Source organism: Adiantum capillus-veneris, chromosome 23 (genome assembly GCF_014529385.1).
Source record: "Adiantum capillus-veneris isolate H3 chromosome 23, ASM1452938v2, whole genome shotgun sequence".
In the NCBI taxonomy this organism is placed as follows: Eukaryota; Viridiplantae; Streptophyta; class Polypodiopsida; order Polypodiales; family Pteridaceae; genus Adiantum; species Adiantum capillus-veneris.
The window spans coordinates 55,343,489-55,369,818 of record NC_140953.1 but is presented as its reverse complement, the minus strand read 5'-3'; positions in this window follow the sequence as shown (position 1 = coordinate 55,369,818).

The following is a 26,330-nucleotide window of genomic DNA, read 5'->3' as shown; positions in this document are numbered from 1 at the left end:
TACACAGGCGCCCAAAGGCCTTTGGCCTTAGGGAAAGAAAATAAAACTAGGGCAGGTGCCCATAGCTTTCCACCTCGCCGGATACGCATATGTACATAAACCCTCAATTTCTTGCCGATCTGAGCAAGCTGATGGCAGTACACAAAGCCGGCATGGGTTTTAAGCCGTTCCAAGTACGACAAAAATTTCATATTATGAAAATTGTGGACTGGCTATGACATATCTTAGACACTCCAGCATGCTTCGAGAATCAATAGGGCGAATCGCCATGGTTGCGAGCCCTCTTGAATTTACAAGAAATTTGGTATGGATTGTCAGGAAAAGGGTCCTGTACCCTAAGAACTAGGATAGTCATGGACTACGGCCAAGGGTCGGGCTAGGCAGTGTGGACAGGGGATCCGTCTAAGGCAAGGGGCTAGGAGCCCGCCTTTATAAAGGGAGGTTGGGAGGAGGATCTCAGGTCTAGTTTCCCTAGTTCTTACACTCGTATCAGAGCTTAGGAGTCTCTCTTCCACTCTCTCTAGGAGTGGTCACTTTAGGTTCCTAAAAGCAGGGTCTTTAGGTGAGAACCATGGCCTTTGTGAGCCTTTTCCAAAAATAGCATTTTTTCTTGCCAATTCGGGCAGTCTTTCGTGTTTTGGAAACCACTGTGTGGTGCACGAAATCGGGAGGAGTTGGGCTTGAAGGGAGCGCCCTATGGAGGAGGGGGAGGATATACGACCTCACGGCCATAGCCGGCCTGAGCAAGCACACCCACACCATCTCCTTGCTGGCGCAGAGCCAGGCACGCTTTCTGCGTTTTTTGACTTCAAAAAAAACGTGAATTTTCATGTTGAAGGGCCAATTGGCCATTAGCTCTGAACCTTGGCCACTGTTAGTGGCCCTTCCCACAAGCAAGTTGGAAACTCAAGGCGGCCAAGCATGGCAGAGCAAGCTACAAGCCGTCGAACCTTTTCCCTCGAGCTTCACGGCTTAAGATTTTACTCAGTTACTGCAGAAAATTCCAGAACCTGCATATTTTTCCGATTGCGACGAATTCAAGTGGCGTTCAAGCAACATCATAGGCAAAGCTTTCAATAATTGTGCTTCTTTTCAAAGGTGACGCTTCAACCATCTACACTGCACGCGTTCGGTCATCTTTTGAACCACGGGCGATAGTGCGGAGTTCGATTTGTACGCCGCCAGTGCAAATTCTTGTTTATTCGACGGTTAAGTGCTACGATGCCAAAGGGGAGTTAGCTATACTTGGCAAGTGCTACCAAAATCATGTATTTTTTTTCTGAGTACTTCTTTCACTGCACTGTGTAGCCATGGATTCGGATATCAACATGACATTCGATTTTGAGCAAAGTACTCCCGATCCTGCCAATGAAGGCTCGCGGCCAGATCCTCTCAAGGAGAGTACCCGCGACGCTACGGCAGGAGAAGATACTTATGAATTCTCGATATTCAAGAATTTCGTGCACTTCAGACACGCATGACAGACATGGATGAAAATTTTAAGGCTTTAAATGAAAATGTTACTAAACTTTTCACATTAGTCATTCAATTGAGCAACAACAGACTAAGAGTACTACTGACACCCACATGCATGAGCACGTTGGAACACAAGGGAAAGGCCCAATTAATGAAACACTGCATACTCTCACTGCCAAAGAGGTAGATGATTTGTTGAAAAATTTTAAACCACCAATTTTCAAGGGCGAAGACCGGGACCGCAATAAGGATGGAGTGAACATCTTTCTCAGTAAATGGGATAAAATTCACGCCTTACGGCGTACTCCGGATGTAGTAAGAGCTCTGCAAACAAGCTTAACTCTGGAAGGCAAGGCCTACAAATGGTGGATGTCTCTCAAGGAGAAGAATATCATACCACAGAGTTGGCAGCCTTTGAATCAATGTTCAGCAAGGAATGTTTTCCTACAAACAAGGCCGATCGGAATTGGACCACTTAGGACACGTGTTCCATGCGCCAATATCCATCACTCCTTGAATATATATCTCACTATAGGGATGTCATCCTCAAGTTGGAAGGCTTGGATACCTTTCAACAAGTACGAGGGTTCATACGAGGTCTGACTCCAGAACTTAAGAAGTATGTCAAATCCCAGGACCCTAAAACACTTGAGGAAGCCATAGTGAAAGCACATATTCATGATGACCCTGATGATAAGAAAACACATAATAGTAACGTGCCTGCTAGTATACATGGTAACACACGCACTCAGTACAAGCACAATAAAATAAAATTTATAGTTGCTAATTCAGATGCATCTAAAAAACCCAAGGGGTCTAGGGGTCCTCTCTCTCCTGAGGATTTTGATAAGGCCAAGAAAGAGAAGCTATGTTTTCAATGCTTAGGAAGAGGCTATGGCAAAGATTGTCCCAAGGGGAAATTTGCTGCCCAGGGGAAGGAGAAAGCAGTGCACACTATGCAACTACTGCCTCTTGAGTCTTCCTCAAATTTCTCTACAGTGGAAGTAACTCACACTGAGGTGGTGCATGAATGTTGTCTCACAGCTTCCATGTGGCAACAAACCTTTGGACCACATGAGTTAATACGTATGCACGGATATCTGCAAGGACACAAGGTGCGCATCTTGGTAGATGACGGTGCTATGCACAATTTCATCAATTATGGATTGGTGAAAAAGCTCAAACTGCCTCAAACTCCGAGTACCCACCGCTACAAGGTAGCAATGATGAATGGACATGATAGTGAAATATGGGATACTCAATGCCGAGCTGTTCCATTGGAAGTACAAGGGTACTCTACTTGTTTGGATTTTCAAGTTATGAACATGGAAAGGGCTGATGTGGTTCTTGGTAGGGAGTGGTTGCATAGCTTAGGACCATCACTGATGCGTAGCTATGAGCACAACATTTTGATGTTTGACTCCCATGGCACACATGTGTTGTTGTTAGGAGAAAAGGATATACCATCATCACCACCGATTTGTACTGCCGAGCTTATGCAGCTCGTTTCTGATAATGCAATAAAACAAGTCTTACTCACTGTCTCATTTTCTTTCTAACATTGAGTCTGTTGAACATTCCTCAACGCCGCATGCTTCTCTCTCCTCTATTCCACCAATGGCTAATTCTACACAAGCAAACGTTGCTAATCAATTACAAACATTATTAAAGTAATTTCAAGATGTCTTTCCTAATGATTTGCCATCAGTTTTACTGCCGACACGCTCAGTACAACATGGTATTGATGTGACTGCAGGATGTAAACCTGTTAGTAAACCGCCTTACCGTATGAGTTACTCAGAGGCTACTGAGGTGGAAAGTCAGCTTGCTGACCACCTTAGCAGAGGGTTTATACAACCCAGTTCTTCACCATGGGCTTCGCCTATCCTTTTGGTGAAGAAAAAAGACGCCAGTATGCGCATGTGCGTAGACTACCGGGGTTTAAATGTGGTTACAGTTAAGAAAAAATACCCATTGCCAAGGGTAGATAAGTTATTTGATAAGCTAACACATGCTCAAATTTTTACGAAAATCGACTTGCGGTTAGGATATCACCAAGTCCGTATTCGGCTTGCCGATATACCTAAGACTGCATTCCGAACACGGTTTGGACATTACGAGTTTTTGGTGATGCCCTTTGGGTTAACCAATGCGCCCGCGACATTCATGACACTTATGGATAGTGTCTTGAAACCATATTTGGGCAAATTTGTCATTGTGTTCCTCGATGACATTCTAGTTTATAGTGCTTCTGAAGAAGAGCACTTACAACATCTCAGGCAGGTGTTTGAGTTGTTACGTGCAAACAAGTTATATGCCAAGGAATCTAAATGTTATTTCTGCTAATGGCCTATACATGGATCAATCCAAAGTGGATACCATCCGGAAATGGCCACCTCCTAAAATTTTGGAATAATTACATATCTTTTTAGGCTTTGTAGGTTTTTATCGAAGGTTCGTTAAAAACTATGCTCACATTGCTATACCTATGACGGACCAACTAAAAGGCAAAGGTAAGGCTTTTCAGTGGGCTTCCGCTCAACAGCACAGTTTTGAAACACTCAAAGACGCATTAGCTACAGCTCCTTTGAAAGCATTCGTTTTGGAAACGGATGCCAGTGATCTTGCTATTGGAGCAGTCCTGTCATAAGACGGACGGCCAATTGCATTTGAAAGTAAGAAGCTGGATGCAGCTCAACAGAATTATTCTGCTTACGAACGGGAACTCTATGCAATAGTGTGTGCCTTAAAGACATGGCATATGGTGCTCAATTCGAGATTGTGTTTGACCATGAAAGCATTAAATGGTTTACACAACAAACATATTTAAAGGGTCGAAAAGCCAGGTGGGACGAGATCCTTCAGGAATATGACGCCAAGTTAAGGTATCGCAAAGGCCGATACAATGTAGTGGCAGACGCTCTCAATCGAATGCCAGAGATCAATTCGCTCTTGTTCACGGAACTTTGTAGTGAATTTTTAGACTCTCTCAAGGGCAAATGTGAGCAAGATGAAACATGTTCCAAAGTGTGGAGCCATGTTCAAAAGAGGATTCTTCTCACTCCAATGCAGGTAGTGTACAGTTAACCTCCACACCTAGTTCTCCTTTATCAAGTGATGAACTACAGTGATGGAAGCATTTTACCATCGACAATGGATACCTACTCCACAAGGGGAGAGTTTGTGTACCGACGGACACAAACATTCGGTGCCAAATTCTTTATGAATGTCATGATAGTCCAAGTGCAGGGCACCCGGGGATTAGAAAAACTTATTCTCTCGTACGAACGACGACAGTTTTACTGGCCAGGTTTGCATGGCTTTGTTCAAGCTTATGTCTTGCATTGCCAAAAATGTCAAGTTAACAAAGCAGAGCACCTGAAAGCAGGAGGACTCTTACATCCTTTGGAAATTCCCAATGGAAAATGGGAAAGTATCTCCATGGATTTCATTGTAGGTTTACCAACCACTATACGAGGTCATGACTCAGTATGGGTGGTCGTAGACAGGTTGACTAAACTATGTAAGTTTATTCCGACCAAATCAACGGTTAAGACACCGGAACTAGCAAAGTTATTTGTGGACAATCTATACAAATTGTATGGTTTGCCAACTAACATTGTTAGTGACCGTGATCCCAAGTTTAACAGCCACTTTTGGAGAGCTGTATTTAAACGATTGGGTACACAACTCAACCTCAGTACAGCTGATCATCCAAAAACAGATGGTCAAACGGAATGGGTTAACCAGGTGCTAGAGGATATGCTAAGAGCATATGTCGGCAAAAATCAGACAGACTGGGAAGAATACTTACCTATTCTCGAGTTTGCCTACAACATTTTTAAGCATGTCACAACAGGTTTTAGTCCTTTCATGCTCATGTACGGGTTTCAACCTAGGTCACCAGTTACGGTGGGGTTGGCAACCAAAAAACTCCAACAAGTTAAGGATTTCCTCCAAGACCACATGAATATGCTGAAACTTGCTCGTCAAAATGTCCGGCAAGCACAGGATCAGTATAAGAAATACGCTGACGAGAAACGTCGGCAAGTTACCTTCGAAGAAGGGGAGGAAGTATTTTTACATGTGCCAGAACATTCAGAAAGTCTGAAAACTAGACTGACACCTAAATTATCTCCTCGATATTGTGGGTCTTTCAAAATACTCAAGCGAGTTGGTGATCGTGCCTACAAACTATTACTACCACCACATTCTCTCATTCATCCGGTGTTTTATGTAAGCCGTCTACGAAAGCGGTTACATGGGGACGACAACGTCATTGACAACAGGTTTTGGTCGATTATATTGAACCTCCTGCTTTATCGCATGAACTTGAACGTGTTATGGATTATCATGAGTTGCGTACACGACATCATGTACGACAACAAGCCTTAATCTAGTGGAAAGACCGACCTGAAGAAGGTGCCACTTGGGAAAACATTAGTGTTCTTAAGAAGAATTTTCCCACTTTTGTTTTTGAGGACGAAAACTCTTCTTTAAGGGGGGATTAATGTCAGGACAAGGGTCCTGTACCCTAAGAGCTAGGATAGTCATGGACTACGGCCAAGGGTCAGGCTAGGCAGTGTGGACAGGGGATCCGTCTAGGGCAAGGGGCTAGGAGCCCGCCTATATAAATGGAGGTTAGGAGGAGGATCTCAGGTCTAGTTTCCCTAGTTCGTACATGGATGGGCAACATGCAAGATGTTGCATTGTGTCTACAAAGACATGTTTTTTGCAACTACGAAGGAATGTTTTTTGCCTTTCAAAGCGGACTTGTAATAGTAATTTTATGTTGGCAAACGCATGTGGCAAATTGGATGCATGCAAGACATGAGCCAGAGTTCATGTGGAGGCTTCATTAAAGGAATTCAATTTATGACCGTATAAATGACACTCCTGATACGATCCAGGTATGACCGTTCATTTTTTTAGTTTCTTAATCCATGTATGAACTATTTTTACAGATTTCTACAAACGGATCTTCAAAGCCTAAATTTTGATACGAAAGTAGTTTTGCCTAACAATCACGGCAAGTTCAGGCAGGGCTTGTGGCAAATAAGGCAGGGATGTTGGGCATGAAGTCACAAGAAAGGTCTGTGACAAACCGAGTACAATTGATTTTTTTAGGAGAAATTGGCAACAACTTAACGCCACCACTACTGCACACCTCATGTAGGCTTTGTCTAGTGATTTTAAGCTTCCAAGTTAGTTGTGAATTCGGCAAGGCCCTCGGCAATAGGCTCTATTGCCACCAAGTAATAGTATCTGGCAAATTAATTCTCGATTTTCTTCTTGATTGCCACTCATTCAATTTTTGTGATGGAAAGATTCGTCAACAGGCGTACATAATAAGCTATGAGCAATGGTAGCATCCAAAGTGGGTCTACTGAGATGTATCATGCAAAGATAAGACTTCCCACATTCGGAATATGCTAGGAGCATACGAACTTAGGGACACTTGCCATGATGTCTGCAGTTTTAAAATAAAAAATAAAAAAAAATTACACGAGGGCGTGTATTTGATACATCTACTACCTCACTCAAGGAGTACATATGGCTATGAGCCAGCTTCGAGAAAACTACCAAAAACCTCGCCATAAGTGGGCAACAACGTTAGTACATTTCAAGTTATGTTTGTTCTTGTCTATTTTATTTTTTATTTTGGAACGGGCAGACTCCATACAAAGCAACTGTACAAGAAAAGTGCTTTGCCTATCTTCATGTGAAGCACGAATTCTCTTATGTGCCATAGTCTTATCGATTGAGTTCGGATGAATGATAATGACACACATCTTTGACACTATGTGGATATAAGCTCATAGTTGACGCAACGGCGCACTGTGATGTATCCATGCCAGTGTAATGGTGCAAGGCATGTGTATCGATAACTCACATGTTTGAGACTGTTATTGAAGCAGAGGGCTTATCATTTCATTTTTTGACATGTACGCATGGCATACTAGTATGATGGCCGTACAACACCCATCATTGCATACGCTTCTGCTATAACACTACACACTCTGTCAAGGACAAGGTAAGTAACTGATCTCTTCAAATAATTTTTACGTTATTCACAGGAAACGTGCCGTGTTTAAAGTTACCCTGGTATGGTCACGCTCACATACAAGGTCAGTAGATCACTATGTGACTTCTGGTACCTCTCTCTACAAGGGTGTGGTACAAGTACACATGTGTACGCTTATAGGATACGCTACGTCTCTCTCTACGAGAGCGTATAGTTGTACGCTTATAGGATAAGCTACAACACAGCCATGATTTGTACAAGATCATATGCACGGGGCATACAACACAATTGCCTCAGGGGATTTCCTCAGCCCAATGTGCTCTCTCTCTCTCTCTCTCTCTCTCTCTCTCTCTCTCTCTCTCTCCAACTTCTATGTGGGAAAGGTGAAATTAGGCATGATTTTTCTAAAATCTTTCTATGTCGATATGGTAACAAGCAAGGCTAAGAGCCATCTGTTTTTGAAGGGCTATGAGCCACCTATTTTGAAATGGCTAAGAGACATCTGTTTATAATCCATCAGTGATTTCTTTCAAGATCGAACGAATCTCTTCAATTGAGTATCCATTGATTTCAATGGACAAAAAAGAGGGCATCTTGCCATTACTATTTTTTTGGGTGTTTGTCTCTCTACTAAGGTGTATAGATGAAGCAAGCAATTCAGACAGCAAGGCTTTTCACAAAACTCCTCAATTATAGATTTTGAGTCTAGACAAGATCCGGTCGTGAACACGATTCCAACTTGAGTGGATCTTCTATTTTATCTACAACACTATGAGTGTCTGTACAAATCTAGTTTTGGGGTAAGACCCAACTCGTGATTATTAAATCACTATTTAAGTGTGATGGTCAACTATTGGAATCTTCACACCTTAACTTCCAAGGACAGAAATCCATAAGCTGCCAAGAGCTTGTGGATAACTTCAGCTTCCATAGTTGACTTAGGATACTATCGGCTGCTAGTTGAGTAGTTTTCGTGCAACGTTTAACCAAGGGGTTTGACAATGCTGATTTTAACCAAGGAATCTGGTTTGCAAAGGCAACACCCACTTGACTTTCACTAATTTTCAATTGGTGTTCATAGGCCTTTGCCGACGGGAAATTTGGGTAGGTGCTTTTCACTTCGGATAAGTGGACACTATGTTTAATCTACAGGTACGCATCTGTTTTGATTTTGTTTCTTTTGGTTTTCTTTTTTACGTAGGATGCATAAACTATGTTTGGTCTTCAAAGAAATGAGAAGATCGTGTAAAAGCCAAGGAATTTGGGTTGTGGTGTCCAAAACAAATTTTTACATTATGCAGTTATAGACCCACTTGTAGGGTTTATTTGGCACATGTTGTCACATGGGATACAACATGGTGTAAGGACTCAAGGAGTTCGGTTTAGCCAATGTGGAACAAGGCTAATGAGGGTCCCTCTCACTCCTGTCGTAGAGTGTTTACATTTACCTCCACGCACAAGTACATTTTGTACTTGAAGGATGTTCTTTTTTTAGACATTCTTACATGAGACATATTCCACATGTGGAGAATATGAGTCTCTGGGACTGGGACTGGCACTGGCGTCCCCTATTTCAAGTATGTGTCACGTCAAAGTCCCTAGGTGTTGGTCAAATCTGTTTTCTAGACCATTTTCAGTACGACGTATCAGGAACAATTTTGGTGGCCAAAAATTGTCGGATACTCAGAATGACTTGTTCATGTACAAGTACTGCTAAACAACATTATAGATGGTTGTTTATACATATAGAAAGGCTCTGAGTTGTTAATGCAAAAGTTCCATTATTTGTCCCTCAAAGTGATTAATGTTTCACCTTCTATTATGGTTCAAACTTTTCAGCAAGGCTTGCAAATGATTGCCGCAGATAGTATTTAGTTTCTTTTCAGAACTATTTACATTCCTCTTTAATGTGTGCTACGAGCATCACATTTTCCATAAGTATTGGCAATGATGACTATGGATATACGGGTTTGGATCTGTTTTTTGCTAAATGCATGAACACTAGGTGTTATGGGCCCTAGTGTTTAGCAAAGGCTGATTTGGTACGGCATGCATATTCATCCCATCAGTGATTGCTTATGAAGCATTTTTTCACTCTATGTGCAGTATCTCTATGAGATTCCTTTGGGTCTACCAATCACCACTAGAGGTCATGGCTCGGTTTGGGTGCTTGTGGATCTTCCAAGATAACCACGATGGTTCTTCAAGAAATTTTTGCTTTCTCAACAAGGTTGTACTATATGGTGAACCCCATTTACCAATCATCTGGGATGACTGTCTGTAAGTGGTTGGGAAAAAGTACCTCACTCTTACTGCTGCTATTCATCCCATGTTCGATGGGCAGCTTATACGTATTCTTTGCTAAAGGATCTGCTAAGCGCATACGTTAGCACAACGCATTCTAAATGGGCGATTTTCTCCCTATTCTAGAATTTTCTTTGGTTAGTTTCAACTTTGAACACCTATTGTGGAGGGGTTGGATACCATTTCAATAGTTTCATAAGTCAAGGACTTAGTAGGTGTGAAGCCAAAGTATGTTGGCATGTAACCTACATTAGGGGTGAACATATAGTTCTGTGTGTTCCAACATGTTTAGAAGTCTGACATGAGGACACTCACTATTCTATCCCTTAATAGCATGAGCTTTTGAAATCTGGCTCACAACTTCATGGAAAGTTGCGTTAAGGTTTTCTTGCATTATTCCAGTACCTTCAAAAAGTCTGCAAACTAGTTATGCCTCTTAGTTGTGTTTACTCCTTTAAAGTACTCAAGTGAGTTATAAATTGAGTTACCATTTAGATACAAGTGGTTGCAAACGGACAACCATGTTGAAAATCAAGATGTTGCTCTTGGTTTCATTGAACCTCCTCACTGTACCAAGTATCAGTCATATGGACAATTGGCCTGCATATGGGATGCCAACACGGAAAAAATCAGTCTTCTTATGAAGATACTACCACGTGTTTTCGAGGACAAAAACGCTTCTTCAAGGGGGGAGTAATGTCAGGCCAAGGGCTAGAGGGCAGGGCCTGACCTAGGGGAGTCAAGGACTTAGGCCAAGGGCTGGACTGAAGGTGTGGACAAGGGATCCGTTTAGGGAAAAGGGCCATGGGCTCTCCTATAATAGGTTGGCTGGGAGGAGGATCCAATATTCAGTCTCCTATGGGTTCTACACAATATGTGTGAGAGAGAGAGCGATTGAGAGAGAGAGAGAGAGAGAGAGACAGAGAAGAGACTTTATCGACATCGACGAGACTCCCATCCAGCGATGGGAGGTGGCCTCCACATCAGGCAATTTCTCTATTTCGACACTCTTCTAGACACCGGCGTTAGGCTCCCTGCTCCGGCAAGCCCGACATTGGCCTAGAGCATTGGCTCTTGACATTAGCTTGGCATCGGTTTCGACACTAATCAGGCGGCTATTCGGTTAGCATGTTTTTGCCGTGACACAGAGCATTTTCATCGGCTTCGATATAGCGAGAGCAAGAGAGAGCGGTAGGGCTCTCCTTCAACGTAGCCTCGCCATCGCCCTCCCTTCCATGCGCTCATTTTGGAGCAGTTTTGGCTCCGATGTACATCCTAGACACATCGGTTTTTTGACCTCGACACAACAGGAGACGATAGAGCGAGAGTGGTATCGGCTCTCCTCTAGTCCCCCATCCAGAGCGGCTAGACTCCGACTAGTCTCCCGGTGCTTTCGACCTTCAACGGTTTTTCCCAGTTTTTGGCTTCGAGGCACACACCAACACATACGACTCCGACGGCCCATTTCGGGGCAGGTTTTTTCCTCGAGCGCGCTCAGCTCTTAGACTGTGTTTTCGATCAACGTGTTTATCGATGAGGTAGTGTGTCAATTTCCCGACGGTTTTGCTCACAGGTTACACAGTATTTCCAATACAGCTGATGCATCACATGTAGAGATCATGTACAATTGTATGGAGAATTCGAGAGAGCTTTTGGCACGGTCTTCTGGAGTTTCATGCTATGTATTCATTTGTGGATATAGCTTGAGATTGGCATAGCTAACAGGTAGCACGTTCGCAGGTTTATAGGTGTTTTTGGACAGATATACGTCCATAGAGCCACTTGGTAAGGAATGAGTTGTTTTGCCAGGCTTTTGACAGCATATGTAGACCAGTCTGTGGATCTGTTTACGGAGACACTGAATGTCTATCTTTATGCAATTTGGTGAGATTTTTTGAGTTTTTGCTCAGTTTTCAAGGGGTACTCTGTCGAATTTTTCAAAGATTCTCGCCATGGTTTATACGTATCCACAATTTTCTTTCTGATGTTTAGTGGTTGAGTTTACTCCCACTCTGACAGGTATTTACAGTTTTTTGACTTGCGGGTTGCGTTGAGTTTTGGCTCATTTAGCAAAGGAAACTCTGTTCGTTTTTCCCCGTCTTCTCGCCATACAAGTTTGCAGTGTTATGCCATCTTGTACAGTGGTCGATATATTCTCACTTTAACAGTGATCGAGTGTTTACTCTCACTTTGAGAGGTTTTGTGTGCTTGGACACAACTTGGTGTTCTTGTACCCACTCTCCTAGGAGTGAGGATTAGCGTACGCTTGTGTGGCTATAGATAGACAATCACAGGTTTTTGCAAATTTTTGCTGGCAATTTCTCTTGTGGGATGTGTTTTAAGCTAGTTTGCTCTCTACTTGCATACATGGTTATGCGCTTTACGCTCAATTGAGCTGTTCGTTCAAGTTTATGGGTTTTATGCATATGCGATCATCGATTTTGATGCGATTGGTCATGGTTTTCCTGATTGTGTAGTGGTCAACTTATCTCCCACTTTGTTGCCATTTTGGCATTTACTTATGGGCAGTAGAGATGTGTAACAGTGAGAGACGGCGGTCTCGTTATTGCCGATACGTACGATGTTGGCATTGTGGTCACACATGACACATTAGACGCCGTTGTTTCAGATGTATGAGACAACATCGGAGATGTATACTTTCATGCCAAGGGAAAACCCAGGCGAGTAGGACTCGGGCCAAGGGACGGTTGCTAAAGGCGGACAGGGAAATTCTATTCAATGGCCAAGGGATATATAATGGGAGGTTGGGTGGAGAATTTTCATTACCCAGCTCCTGGGTCTTACATTGGTATCAGAGCAAGGTGGAGAGGAAGTAAAAGAACGAGCTATGGAGGAGAGGGGAAAAGCTTGCATGACCTTGCATGTTTTGCATGTTATCTCTCTCTCTCTCTCTCTCTCTCTCTCTCTCTCTCTCTCTCTCTCTCTCTCTCTCTCTCTCTCTCTCTCTCTCTCTCTCTCTGTCTCTCTCTCTCTCTCTCTCTCTCTCTCTCTCTCTCTCTCTCTCTCTCTCTCTCTCTCTGGTCAAGCCATCATGTCGTGGTGAAGAAGTGGATTGCCATGGGCAGGAGCCCTTAGCAGTCGAGGACGGGAACGAGGTCGAGGACCGCGTGCACGGCCTCTCGAGGCGAAGGGAGGAGAGGACCCACCCGCTCAGAACCCGGAGCTGTGGAGCTCTACGGGAGCGCGAGCCTCCCCTTTAAGTGCCACGGGGTCCCAAAGCATGGGATCAATGGTCCCAACTGAAAGGCGGGATGGCGATCGATCTGGATCGTTGATCGATTAAAATCTAAACTCGGGATCTCGAGTTTAGATTTTGTTAACCCTCACGGCTCACGGACACCCCATCACCTACGACGGACGTGTATTATGTATTTGGTAAAGTCAAGTACCGGGCTTGTCGGACCAATAGGAAAAGGGTAAGAGTGATCACCGATGAGCGGCGCACTCTAACTGGGACATTCAAGGGATTAGTTGGCTAAGCATGGGCGCCCAAGTGTGAATGGGGTGAGCTCATATAAAAGCCAACTAAACCTAAAATTCACTCATTCTCTCATTTGTGCAATAGAAGAGTGCTCTTGCTCCATCTCCATCTCCATCTTCTTCTTCTTCACCTCCTCGTGTGTGTGTGTATGTGTGAGAGAGAGAGAGGGAGAGCGTGTGTGCGATCGAGCATTACGAAGGCACGACGGCGGCGAAGCGGTTGAGCGCGGAACGACTGCAGCTTCTTCTTCATCGCGGCGAGGAATCCTCCACGGCAGGAGCATAGAGCGGTGAGTGACACACCATTGCCCTCTTTTGAGCTTGCTAGATTAGTCTTGTTGTGTGCTTGGAGCCATTTGTGGCTCGCACACGGTGTATCAGCAAGTCCCTTGCTTCGACAGTGCGGCAAGGAGCGCACATTTTTGGCGCCGCTGCCGGGGAAACGCCCTGCACTAAGCCCTAGAGGCACTTTGTGCTTCTCCTATGAGTTGTTTGTAGTAGGAAAGAAGAGGAAGAGGAAGAGGAATGAGTTGTTTTTCTGTAAATTGTCAATTTCTGTGTTGTCTGCAAGTTCTGTGATTTCTGCATAATGTTGTGTTTTCTGTTTGCACACAGTCTTTGCACAATTAGTAGTCGTTAGCTTGTTTGCAGTGAATGAATAAGTAGGAAGGCAGTTAGCAATTTCTGCTTGTACACAGTCTGCACACAGTTTCTGTCAAGGTTTGCCTGCACACAGTTTTTTGCACAGTAAGGTAGTGAGGAAGGAAGTAGGTGGACAGTTAGGTCACTGTAAGTAGGCAGTTAACAGATTAGTTAGTAGATTAGTTAGTGTGTGGCCAAGAAAGGGCCACCAAATCCGCGCGCGGTCGTTTTTTTTATTTAAAAAAACCGAAAATATTTAAGCGTGAGTGACTGGGGGGCTACACTAAAATTTTGATCGGGATCATTTCCCCAAGCCCAAGCCCAGGCCTCAGTCCTCAGTCTTATGATATATACTAGACTCACTCTTATATATATACCCTACTCCCTCAAGAGGGAATGAGAGCATGTGGGGCAAGTCCTCCACTCTCCTCCCTTCTCTTCCCACTTGCACCCTTAGACTTTCTAATTCGGGCCTAGTTCCCTACTAGAAATTGACGGTTTTAGGGATTCCGAGGGCATAAAGTGACCAAACGGAGGGCTGTAAAGCACGGCACGTCCCTCTGACCGAGACGCTCGTTTTGAGCTATCATACATTCTATTCTATAGCTGGGTCAGAAAAAAAGGACCAAAAAATCAAAAAATAAGAAAAGACTTGGGTTGCAAAACACCCAAAATTACTAGGTGAGCAGCCTTCCCGGGCCCTCACTGACACTTCTAGGGGATCCAAGTCATATGAACCTATGCTCTGGACGAGTGTTAGAGCACGAGCATATTGGTAGTGCCTCCATTTACGCGGGCACCCATTATTCCTCCACCCTAGGTTCTGGACCTTCGGCCGGGACTCAAGGTAGCGCGACCCAAGATCCTCATATCGCGTCTAGTGATTCTTCCTCTGACTACGAAGTCATGGAGGGATATCCTACACCAAACCCTGATAGTTCAAGTCAAGACATGCATGCCATGGGCCCACGGCCCGGGTCCAGAGTGTTTAGCCGCTTAAAAGAGACCCTTAGTAGAGCTACTCGCTCCGAACATGCGGGTAATGAAATAAATGAAAGGAGTGGGGAAGTAAATTCGTCATTCCTGCCTAAAATGGACCCTATGCTTCTTGAGAGTGTGCATGTGAATGTTCCATCCACTGCACCTCCTGATCCCTTAGGACTATCTCCCTCTGAGGTTTTACTACCTGATGGTAGGAGTTTTGACAAAGTGCAAGAGATCGAACGCTATATGCAAGCAAGAAGGGAGAGGGAAATTGAGAACCTATGAGGGCTAGAACAAAGTCGAGCCCTGAAAGCAAAGGCTCCTATGACAACAATCATGCCAGCCGAGCAACCGAGTGCTCCCAAGGTAGCAGTCACGGAGGGGCAAGCTATGGGGAGCAATAATGCTTCCACTTCAAGGTAAACCTCTAGCATGCCAGGCCTAGATGGGATATTCCTAAACGAAAATTGGGAGTATGACCTACAAGCAGAAGCTTTAACTGATCGGTACATAGGACACACCTATCATGTGGGTTGGTTAGATGTTCTACAATCCACATCGGGTGCTACTAGCATAGATGAGCAACAACAGAAAGTCTATGATGTCCTCCATAGGATTGTCGAGTTAGAAAGACAGAACACAGGGATCAACATGCCTTCAACAGGCCTAATGAGATTCTTGGATACGGGAAAGGCCAACCAACCAACCCTGTCACAAATGGAGACTCCCTCAGTGAGCCCCATTGATCCTCCATATGTTGTTGCGCCAGGAGCCTCAGTACAATCTGAGCCCATAAGTGGCAGCTTTACCTTTCCAGATCTAGCTCATCTTTCTCTTAATGACACTACGGCTACCATGCATATCCCAATGGTGAGCATGACAAGAAGTACACCATGGAGTTCATTTGTTAACACTGCGCCGATGCCTAGTAGCACAGTGCCCCCAACTATACCTACATGTATGTATCATTCATGTGCACTTGTCGTACCTCAGCCTCATGTAGCTCCTACACCTCCGATTATTCCAAGACCTTACAATCCACAATGGAATTATCCAAGCTCTTATACAAGTGGAGCCATGCCATTTAATAATAACATGCCATATCAGGCACCCCCTATGCCTAGGGCCACGCCTGTAAACTTTGGACCACCGTCTGGTACACCACCATACGAAATTTGGGACCCAAGAGCCGCACGTATGCCAAGGCCAAGGCCAACTCCCATCTCACATGTGGTTCCAGGAGCACATACACCCATTATACCTGCTCAAATAGGAGATTTGGCAGCATTTGCTCAAACTATCGGTCGCTCTATTGCGGAAAACATGCGTAGTGCACCTGATAGAGAGCCTAGGAGCAAGGCAGTTCAAGTAGCTAAGCTCACACAGAAATTCAATGGAGACGGAGATGCTAGAAAGCATATGGAAGTCTTTGAACATGTGTGCGATTCCTTGGAAGAGCACAATGAGCTACATAAGTGTAAGGCTTTGAGTTTGACCCTAAGCGGAAAGGCTGGAGATTGGTATAGAACCTTAAGAGTAGAAGAAAAAACGATCTACTCTACTCTTAGGAGACTGTTCTTAAAAGAATACATACGAGAGGGAGTACTTTGGGGTGTAGCCTCTCAGCTCCAGAAAGCCCAACGAGAAGAAGGTGAATCCGTGAGAGACTTCATTAGTCGCCTAAAGAATTTGAATTCTCGATGCAATCCAAACGAGCGATTCAACAACAACCAATTGCTCGATAGATTCATTAGGGGACTACGACATGAAAGTATCTATAATGGCCTAGTCATTAGAGGTATCACTACTTGGGAAGCAGTCACCATGAATGCAATCCAATTGGAGGATAATTTAATGATTGCAGGAGAAAGAGTGTCTGCCGAGCCGAAGTCTAGTAGCTCGCAAGCATCAGGGCATGAGCCAATGAAGATAAAGCCAATCGTGAAAGAGCAAACGATATCTGAGATGACTTTGGCAGATCTTACAAAGGCCATCCAAGAAAGACTTAGGGGTAATCGTGCTCCACAAAACACTCATATGTATCCAAGAAGGGAGCAACAATGGTGCTCAATTTGCTTGGGCCCACATACTACGAGTGAATGCCCTACTTTCAGAGTAAAGTTTAACGGGACTTGTAACGCGTGTGGTAGGTATGGCCATCAAGCGAAGGATTGCCTAATGCTTAAACGCATCATGGAAAATAGACCGCCTATAGCTTGGGCAGACTCACCTCGAGTTCCTACATTGATGCCTACCCCACCCATGGAGCAACAGTTGCCATTACAGCACATGGTCCCTAGAACCCAAAATGTGGTCCAAACCACACCGTTGCCACCTCCAGTGCTAGGACCGCAACCCCCTCATCCAAGAGTTACACCTATGAACCAAATAGGTTGCGAGTCATCTAGTACTTATGTAGATTGCGAAGAGGACATAGACTCTAGTATCACCTATGGAGTCGACATGCTTGAGGAGTGTCCCATGTACTATATGGAAGACCATTGGGGACAAATCAAACCAGTATATCAAGCTACTGCACTAGCAGCAAGAGGCCAAAACATTAATAGTTTTGCCAGGAGACCACCTCTTCAGTGCTACGAATGTGGTGGACCACATCGAGTAGCTGAGTGCCCCATTAGAATGCAAAAGAATGCTGCACTAATGCAAACAAGTCAAGGGAGTGCATTGGCAATGCCAATACTCACTTGTAATCGTTGTGGCATAGATCATTTGATCGCACAGTGTCCTAACAATCCAAACGCACCGAAAATCACACCATTGAACAGAATAGAGATTGTTGATGGGACACCACCAACTATTAACATAGCACCAGTGAATGCACTCACAAGGTCGATGCTCCAAAAGCAAAATTACATCCTCGAAGAGAGAGATGCTGCATCCATTGGCCGAGCGAGAAAGAAGAAAACACTAAGAAAGAAATCCCTTAATGCTTCTAGCTCAAAACCTAGTTCAAAGACTAACATAGGGACAGGAGAGGATCCCGTGTATATGAATGACCCTGAGGATGACTCAGATTCAATAGAGACCACAGAGACCAAAACTATCACTACAAAGGAAAAAGCCAGTGAGGAGGATCACGAGAGGGAATTACGACGAACACCAAAAGAGTATTCGAAGTTAAACCACCTAGTTGCGAACCCCCAAGATAAGCCACGAGAGACAAAAAATGAGGATTGCAAGAGAAGGATTGGAACCTATCCGAACCCAACAGTGGAAATTGAACGAGTCCAACAACTGAGGGGTTTGGTGGAAGAAACTCAACGAACATTAGAACCTGAACCCAAACATACCCAGATGTCGGACACAGTGTTTCCCACACAAGTTCAACCTCACAAGAACTACAGGCCGTTAGCTATACCCAGTATCATTCGGGAAGAGAGTGAGGGTAGGACATCTGAAAGTGGACACACACCTTTCCTACTAGAGAGAATGTTTGGTGAGGGAATGCCCGACCCCCTTGAGGAAGTGGAGATTCCATCTTCACCATTCTCTTGTAAGGGTCCTACGTCCCACAAGATGCCATTAAATGTTGCCAAATTGATGGATTTCATGTCTTCAGAAGTTAGAACCACCATCATGTCCAAACTATATAAAGACCCCGAGCTAGTCTCAGCTCTTCGAGCCTTCCTCAATGGAGAATTACAGGCCAGATTACCATAGTTTGCACATATGAACAAACCTGACTCGGCAATGAATGATGAGGAACATTTAGCACCACCATCTGACCTAGCGGGACATGAATCTGTAATTGAAGTACCCGTTAACAAGTTGGGGCAATACTTTGAAGGTGATGAATCTAATGCTACTCTGCCAATCACTACTAAAGGATTAACTGTAAAGGGAGTCCTTGACGGTGGTGCGGGAGTTAGCATGGTGACAAAGAGTTGTTGGGAGTCTATGGGGCGACCTCACCTTGAAGCCACAAGCGTAGTGGTAAAAATGGCTAATGGATCTATTGTTACGCTTATTGGAATGCTTAAGGATCTCAGGATCAAGGTCTTGGGACACAAAGTAAGGCAGACTTTCATTGTTATGGAGTTTTCCAAGCATCCTATGTCATTTGAGATGATCTTAGGGCGTCCATTCATGAGGGAAGCAAAAATGGTGCATGACTGGTCCAAAAACCACGTCTACTTACAGTTCCAAGACTCTATCATTCGAGTTGATCTTTTAAGTGGTCGAACGCATCCTCTAGGAAATAAATTCATCATTGATAATCGATCAGACACAACAATTCACTCAGCTCCATTACAGTATTGTTACACGTGTAACGAAGACATGGATATTGGGGAGAACTCTCCTTATATGGATATCCTACCCGGAATGGCTGAGTCAGACAATGTCGATTGGGTACACCTAGCGGAAACTATAGATACATGGGGAGCTAGAGGAACAACCTGGGTAACACCAGATGGGGAGGAGATACCACACATTGCACCAGTAAACATGTTAGGCGTAGCGCATGTAACATCCGATGATAAAGAGGCAAACCTACCTGAGAGTGAAACCGATGATTCCTCAAAGGCTTCAGGCCAATACACATCAGAAACGGAATCTCAGGGAGAAATGGATTCAGAACCTGAGGAAACATCGAGTGAGCCAAGTATAGAAACTGAACACTCAAGGTCTAGTACGACCATCTATGGTAATTTATATGAGAGTGAAGAAGATACAAGCGAAGACCTATCAAGCGAGTCGAGTTCAAACATTTACCAAAATCAAAACCTTAACAAGAAACAAAGGTCATATAAGAGACGACGATATCGAGCAAATGTGAGAGCTAGGATAAACAAGGAAAGATCTACTGCAGAATGGCTTAGCTATCTAGGGGCATGTGATGCTCATCGAAAGCTAGTAGACAATTGGGGTGAACATCTCCAGAGTGTCATGTGGTGCAGCCCGCGACCCATTGACCTTGCTCAATTGGAGGTTACAGAGCCGAAATTGAGTCGAACTATAAGAAGACGTCAAAACCGAGAGTTAGCACAACAACAAAAGGGGGCAGAACTAAAAGAAAGGTCTCCGTCAAGACAAGAGCCTGCTGACTTACATACGGCTCCTGAACATTTTAAATCTTATACCACGGGGGAGCGAAAGGTTGTGTATGTCAAAGCCCAACGAATACCTACCAATGGAAGCAGTGGAGTCTATGATGGTCCAGCGGTAGTTACAGAGATAGAATTAGCACAACTAGGTGAGGAGTCTAAACCAATCTTTATTGCTCAAGACCTTACCGAAACTGAAGAGGCTGTACTTAAGGAGCTCCTCAAGGAATACAAGGATATCTTTGCTTGGACATATCATGACATGAAGGGCGTTCCACCTTCTGTGGTGCAACATACAATTCCCATGATCAACACTGCTAAACCCGTCCAGCAACGACCCTATCCAATGAATCCTAAGTACACCAAAATTGTACAAGAGGAGATTGAAAAACTTATCCAATGTGGATTCATATACCCTATTGAGCACTCAGAATGGGTTTCTCCAATAGTCATTGTGCCAAAAAAGAATGGGAAACTAAGAGTGTGCGTGGACCTCAAGAAAGTTAATGCAGCTACTAGGAGAGATCATTATCCCTTACCATATTCAGAACATGTGCTTGAAAGAGTTGCGGGCAAGGAAGCTTATAGCTTTTTAGATGGGTACTCTGGTTACAATCAAATCACAATTGCATTAGAGGACCAAGCTAAAACTGCTTTTATCATAGAGTTTGGAGTGTTTGCATTTCGTGTTTTGGCTTTTGGCTTAACGAATGCCCCTGCTACATTCCAACGATTAATAAACACTGCGTTTAAAGAATTTCTAAGGGAGTTTTGTGAAGCTTTCCTAGACGACCTTTGTGTTTATTCTTCTTGGGAGAAGCATTTGTTATATCTACGAAAAATATTTGAAAGGTGCAGATTTTATCGCATCTCATTGAACCCTTTCAAATGCCAATTTTGGGTTAAGCATGGAGTCATTCTAGGGCATATAGTGTCCAACAACGGGATATCCACAGATGAGAGTAAGATTAAAGCCATTGCCGATTTGCCACCACCTACGAACTATAAAGGAGTTCAAAGATTTATGGGCCATGTTGGTTATTATCGAAGATTTATTTTAAACTTTGCAGAGATAGCGCGTCCATTATACAAGCTTCTTATCGAGTTTCACTGGACGGAAGAATGTCATCAATCTTATGAGTTATTAAAGAAGGCCCTAACAAGTGCTCCAATCCTGCGAACACCCGATTGGAATGTACCTTTTCATGTGCATATTGATGCATCAAATTTTGCTATTGGGTGTGTTCTAACTCAACCAGGAGAACATAAATTGGACTACCCTATTAGCTTTGCAAGTCGCCAATTAAATGATGCCGAGATGAACTACACTACTACAGAGCGCGAAGGTCTAGCTATGATTTACGCAGTAAAGAAATTTCGCTATTACCTTCTTGCTACCAAGTTTGTGTTTTATGTTGATCATCAAGCATTGCTATATTTGGTAAACAAGCCGTGTTCCACAGGTCGAATTACACGATGGTTGTTAATTCTTCTTGAGTTTTACTTCACCGTTGTTGTGAGGCCTGGGAGGAAACATGTCATGGCAGATCATTTATCTCCTATCCCTAATGGCGAAGCTCCTACGGGGGTTGATGATGAATTGCCTGATACTCCTTTGTTCATTGTTGAGACAATGCCTGAATGGAGTGAAAAGATTGTTAACTTCTTAGTTAATGGTTTTCCACCCAAAGAACTGCGAAAAGATCTAGCTCAAAAATTAATCAAGGAATGCGAACCCTATTGCTTACTGGCTGGAAATCTCTATAAAATAGGAAAAGATGATGTTCTTAGACGCTGTGCCCGCGAGGATGAGTATTTATATATTCTACAAGAGGCACACATGGGTGTAGCTGGTAGTCACTTTTCAGGAAACTTGACTGCCCGAAAGATCTTACAGTCAGGCTATTGGTGGCCCACTCTGTTTAAGGATGCATCACTTTTTGCAAAGGGATGTGATGAATGCCAACGCTTCAAGAAGCCACAAAGAAGTGATAGGATGCCTCTACATCCCATCAAGGTAACCCAACCATTTGAAAAGTGGGGCTTAGACTTTGTAGGACCGATTAGTCCGGCTGCACGTAACACACAATCACGATATATCATTGTGGCTACCGACTATGTAACCAAATGGGCTGAAGCAAAAGCAACACGAAAGACGGATGCAAAAACAACAGCTAAGTTCCTCTTTGAGAACATTATCACACGTTTTGGATACCCCTTTGAACTTGTAAGTGACAATGGAACTCATTTTATAAATGAAGTAATAAAAGAACTTACATCAAACTTCATGATATCTCACCACAAGTCTACACCCTATTATCCCCAAGCAAATGGCCAAGCTGAGAGTACCAACAAAACTCTCATCTCCATTTTGACAAAGACAGTCGAGGCTCATCGCACTGATTGGGACCTAAAGCTTACATCAGCTTTATGGGCTTATCGTACTGCGTATAAAGTTGCTATTAATTGCACACCGTTTAAGATGGTGTATGGCCAAGAAGCAGTTATGCCATGGGAGTTTGTCATTCCTAGTCTTCGAGTAGCTTCTCAAGAAGGTTGGGATGGTAACCCCTTAGTGGAGCGCTTATATATCCTAGAAAGGCTAGATGAAGAAAGGCAATTAGCTGTGCGAAATGCTCTAGTGGAGAAGGATAGGAGAAAGAAGTGGTTTGATAGCCATTTAAAGGATAAAGACATCAAGGTTGGTGATAAATTTCTTATGTACGGGGTACGTAATGAAAAGAAGAAATTGAAATACGCTGGTAAGGGACTATATCGAGTGTGTGAAATTACCCTGCAAGGTACCATTCGTGTGGAGACTCTAGATGGAGTTGAAACCATTGGATTCCTTAATGGGAGTAAATTCAAAAGATATTATGATCCTCTAAGCCAGGAAGAGTTGCAAGCCATCCATCAAAAGAACGCTGCCAAGGAACAAGCAGAGCTTAAAAAAATCCAAGCAAGAGTTGAGGCTCGAGAACGACAACAACGTCTTAGACGCCAACGAGAGGCTAATCTGGGAATCACGCAAGCATTTTTCGAGGACACAGATGACGACTCATTAGAATCTGAGCCACCCCTACGATACCCAATTGAGCTAAATAGCCCCTATGGGAAAGTACTATACAATGCCTTATTAGATACGGGAGCTAAACACAATTTGTTATCCTATGGAGTTTGGTGTCAATTAGGGAAACCGACCCTATCCCCGAGTACGATGCAAGTCAAGGGCATTAATAAAAAGAAAACTGCTATTCTTGGAGTCCTTCAGACCCCTATTGTCTATGACAATGGAAGCATAGTGCAGAGGTTTCTAGTCATGCCCGCGGGAGCTATGGAAGGCAACGTAAACCTGGGACGCACGTGGATGTTGGCAACCAAATGCACTATTGACTGGGATACTGGTAGTGTCACGACGCGACCACCGACTCTTACCCCTATCATTCAAGCAAAGTCACCTACGTTGCAAACTCTAGCAAAGTTGAAGGATAGCCAACATTCACAAGCCAAGGTGGTTAACTCGTCTTTGCCTGCTACCCATGAACCTAGCACTTCAACACTTGTAGTTGCAGCAAGCAGTAATACTGCAAGTACGCATCCACGACCTAAGAGTACATATCAATGGGTCCCCAAGGCCTTACTTCCAACTACCTCAACCCTCCCATCCATTCCAAGAAAAAATTTCCTGGGAAAACCAAGAGCGCGCCCTAGGAGAGTCAAGACCAAATCACGATAGATTCCAAAACAACTATTAGAAGCCCAAGGCTACTATGATGGAAATGAGCAAATTGGGTACCTAAACGTAAAATGTGTCCATCCCTATCGACAACAAACCCATATGAGTCAAACAGTGTAACGCTAAAGCCAATGGCAGACCGTGGGAAGGGAAAGATCACAGAATGCTACACACCTAGTCCAGAGCTAGTTTGGGCTCCAAGGAAAAACCAATTTATTCCACCTAGCTCAGGAAGGGGGGAGTTCCATGAAGCTTCTAGCTCCTCATGTAATACATCCATAGAGGTAAAAGCTTCTACACAGCCTCCATCTATAGTAATGGACCTCCATGAAGCTACAAAAGAATCCACACCTCCCACTGTTCAAGAATCACCTGATGAACCACTTCAAGTTCGATCCTGGGAGAGTACCTTACCACCCTTGCAACTTGACGAGGCACCTAGCTGGCAAAAATCCTCACCTATTACCAACTGGAACAATTGGTTTCAAAGGGTGACAACATCATTTCAAACGGTATGATCTACCCAAGGAAGGGGGGAGTGTTTGTGGACATCCATCATTCACTTGCTTCCCTCTCAACCTTTCTCCCTGACCTCTTAATCTCCGATCTTAGGGAATATATATATAAAGCCTTATACTCACAAAAACAAGATAAAAAAGTAAAAGAGCAAGAGCCATAACACAAATCATAAAAACAAATTATGCACAAGAACACGACCCTTGTAATATTTGCACTCTAACCATCATCTATTTGCGTGTACAGATATGGCTAGTACGCTAGAGTCATCCACTCCTGCCTTGGGTGAGAGGTACCCTCGTTACTTTTCACAAATATTTCACATGGTCTTTCCAGTGCTTGCATGTGAATGGGATTTGATAGGTATGCTAGCATGTGAGAGGAATTTTGAGGAGTTAGAATGGCTGATACGTCTCTTGACCACGTCTGATCCATACTTAGTAGAGAGCGTTTCTCCCATTGCACAAGCCTACCCTTTTGACCAAGATGACTATAGGCGTCTAGTGACCTTCTTAGTAAACATGGACACCTATGATGAAGAAGAAAATTTACAGGACTACACGGACGGCACATATGGTCTCATGGATGATGACTTTGTTTATCTCGACGACGAGGATACGGGTTTAGCCTTAGGGTTTCCCCCCAACCTCTACAATATCCTATTCCCTTGACTCTCTAGGGGGAGTGCAAATAATTAGGTTAGGGTTCCTTATGTTTTTTGTTGTGTTCAATAAGTGTTGGTACCTTTTTCCACTAATGTTCCTCCTGGAGGTATTCCTTTTGTTTCCTAGTATGTACAGAAGCGTGTTGCTATTGGTAGGATTTGGACCTTCATGGAATCTTTATCTCGACTCACTCTTCAAATCAAGCGCGACCATCGACACAAACAGGTGTTTCTTGTCCATTAGCATTGCCCCTTATCTTTTTTGCATCTATGATTGTCAGCTTTAATTGTGATTGGTAGCCTAATATTCACCGCATTTGCTTAGTATCAAACATTTAATTCAATGTAATTTTTTGTCATAATCACTTGTCTAAGTTTAAAAATCAAGCAGTCCGACTAAGCTAGTTTGACTAAGTTAGGTGTTAGAAATCTTCTCTTAATACCATGGGGAATGCCTTCCTAATAATTAATGGTTACTTAGGTTCTTAATCCGATTTAGGCAGCATTGTGTGAAATGTACTAGGGCTTTCTAGTGGGCTTGACCCTATTGACATTTAGCTTAAGTATTATAAAGGGAGTTTACTGGTGTGATGAGCCTGGGGAGGTGTATCAGTGTTATATGACCCCCCAAAGTTACAAAATTAAAATGCTGAAAATGAACAAACAAAAAATCAAAGTGCCACACTGTAAAATATTAAGCTGGAAGAGAAATCTCAGCTTGATTTGGTACTTCACTCACATGTATTGCCTATGGTACTAGAGCCCTAGAGGTTCCCAGTATGGGCACTTTTACTTGAAAAGCAAAAAACCCAAGGCATACAAAATAAGCACACACATCAAAATTGAATCACTGTGAAAAGACTTTGGGGGGTCAAAGAAAAAGTAATCAGTCAGGCGATGATTTCATGAGAAATTCCTTTTATGGTAGCTTAACTACAAGGTCTTTTAAATATCGCCTCAAATCAGCCCTCGAACATGAATACCTGGCTCTCGCGATTAAACAACTTAATTGACCACAGATAATTAAGAAGCTTACCCATGGTATTAATATTCGATCTCTAGTGCCTTTCGACCGTCAAATTAGCGACCCCAGACTTGTTTAATTTTTTACCTTTACATCTGTTTATGCATTTGATTAATGCAATTACTGTGCCAATGTTGTTTGATTTTGCAGTGACTAAAGAAGGCTAAGGACATTCATCTCAAATGCTCTTCCACCTCGACGAACCAGCTTCAACTCAATAGCTTCTGAGGACGGAATCTACATCAGGAAGGGGGGCATGTTAACCCTCACGGCTCACGGACACCCCATCACCTACGACGGACGTGTATTATGTACTTGGTAGAGTCAGGTACCGGGCTTGTCGGACCAATAGGAAAAGGGTAAGAGTGATCGCCGATGAGAGGCGCACTCTA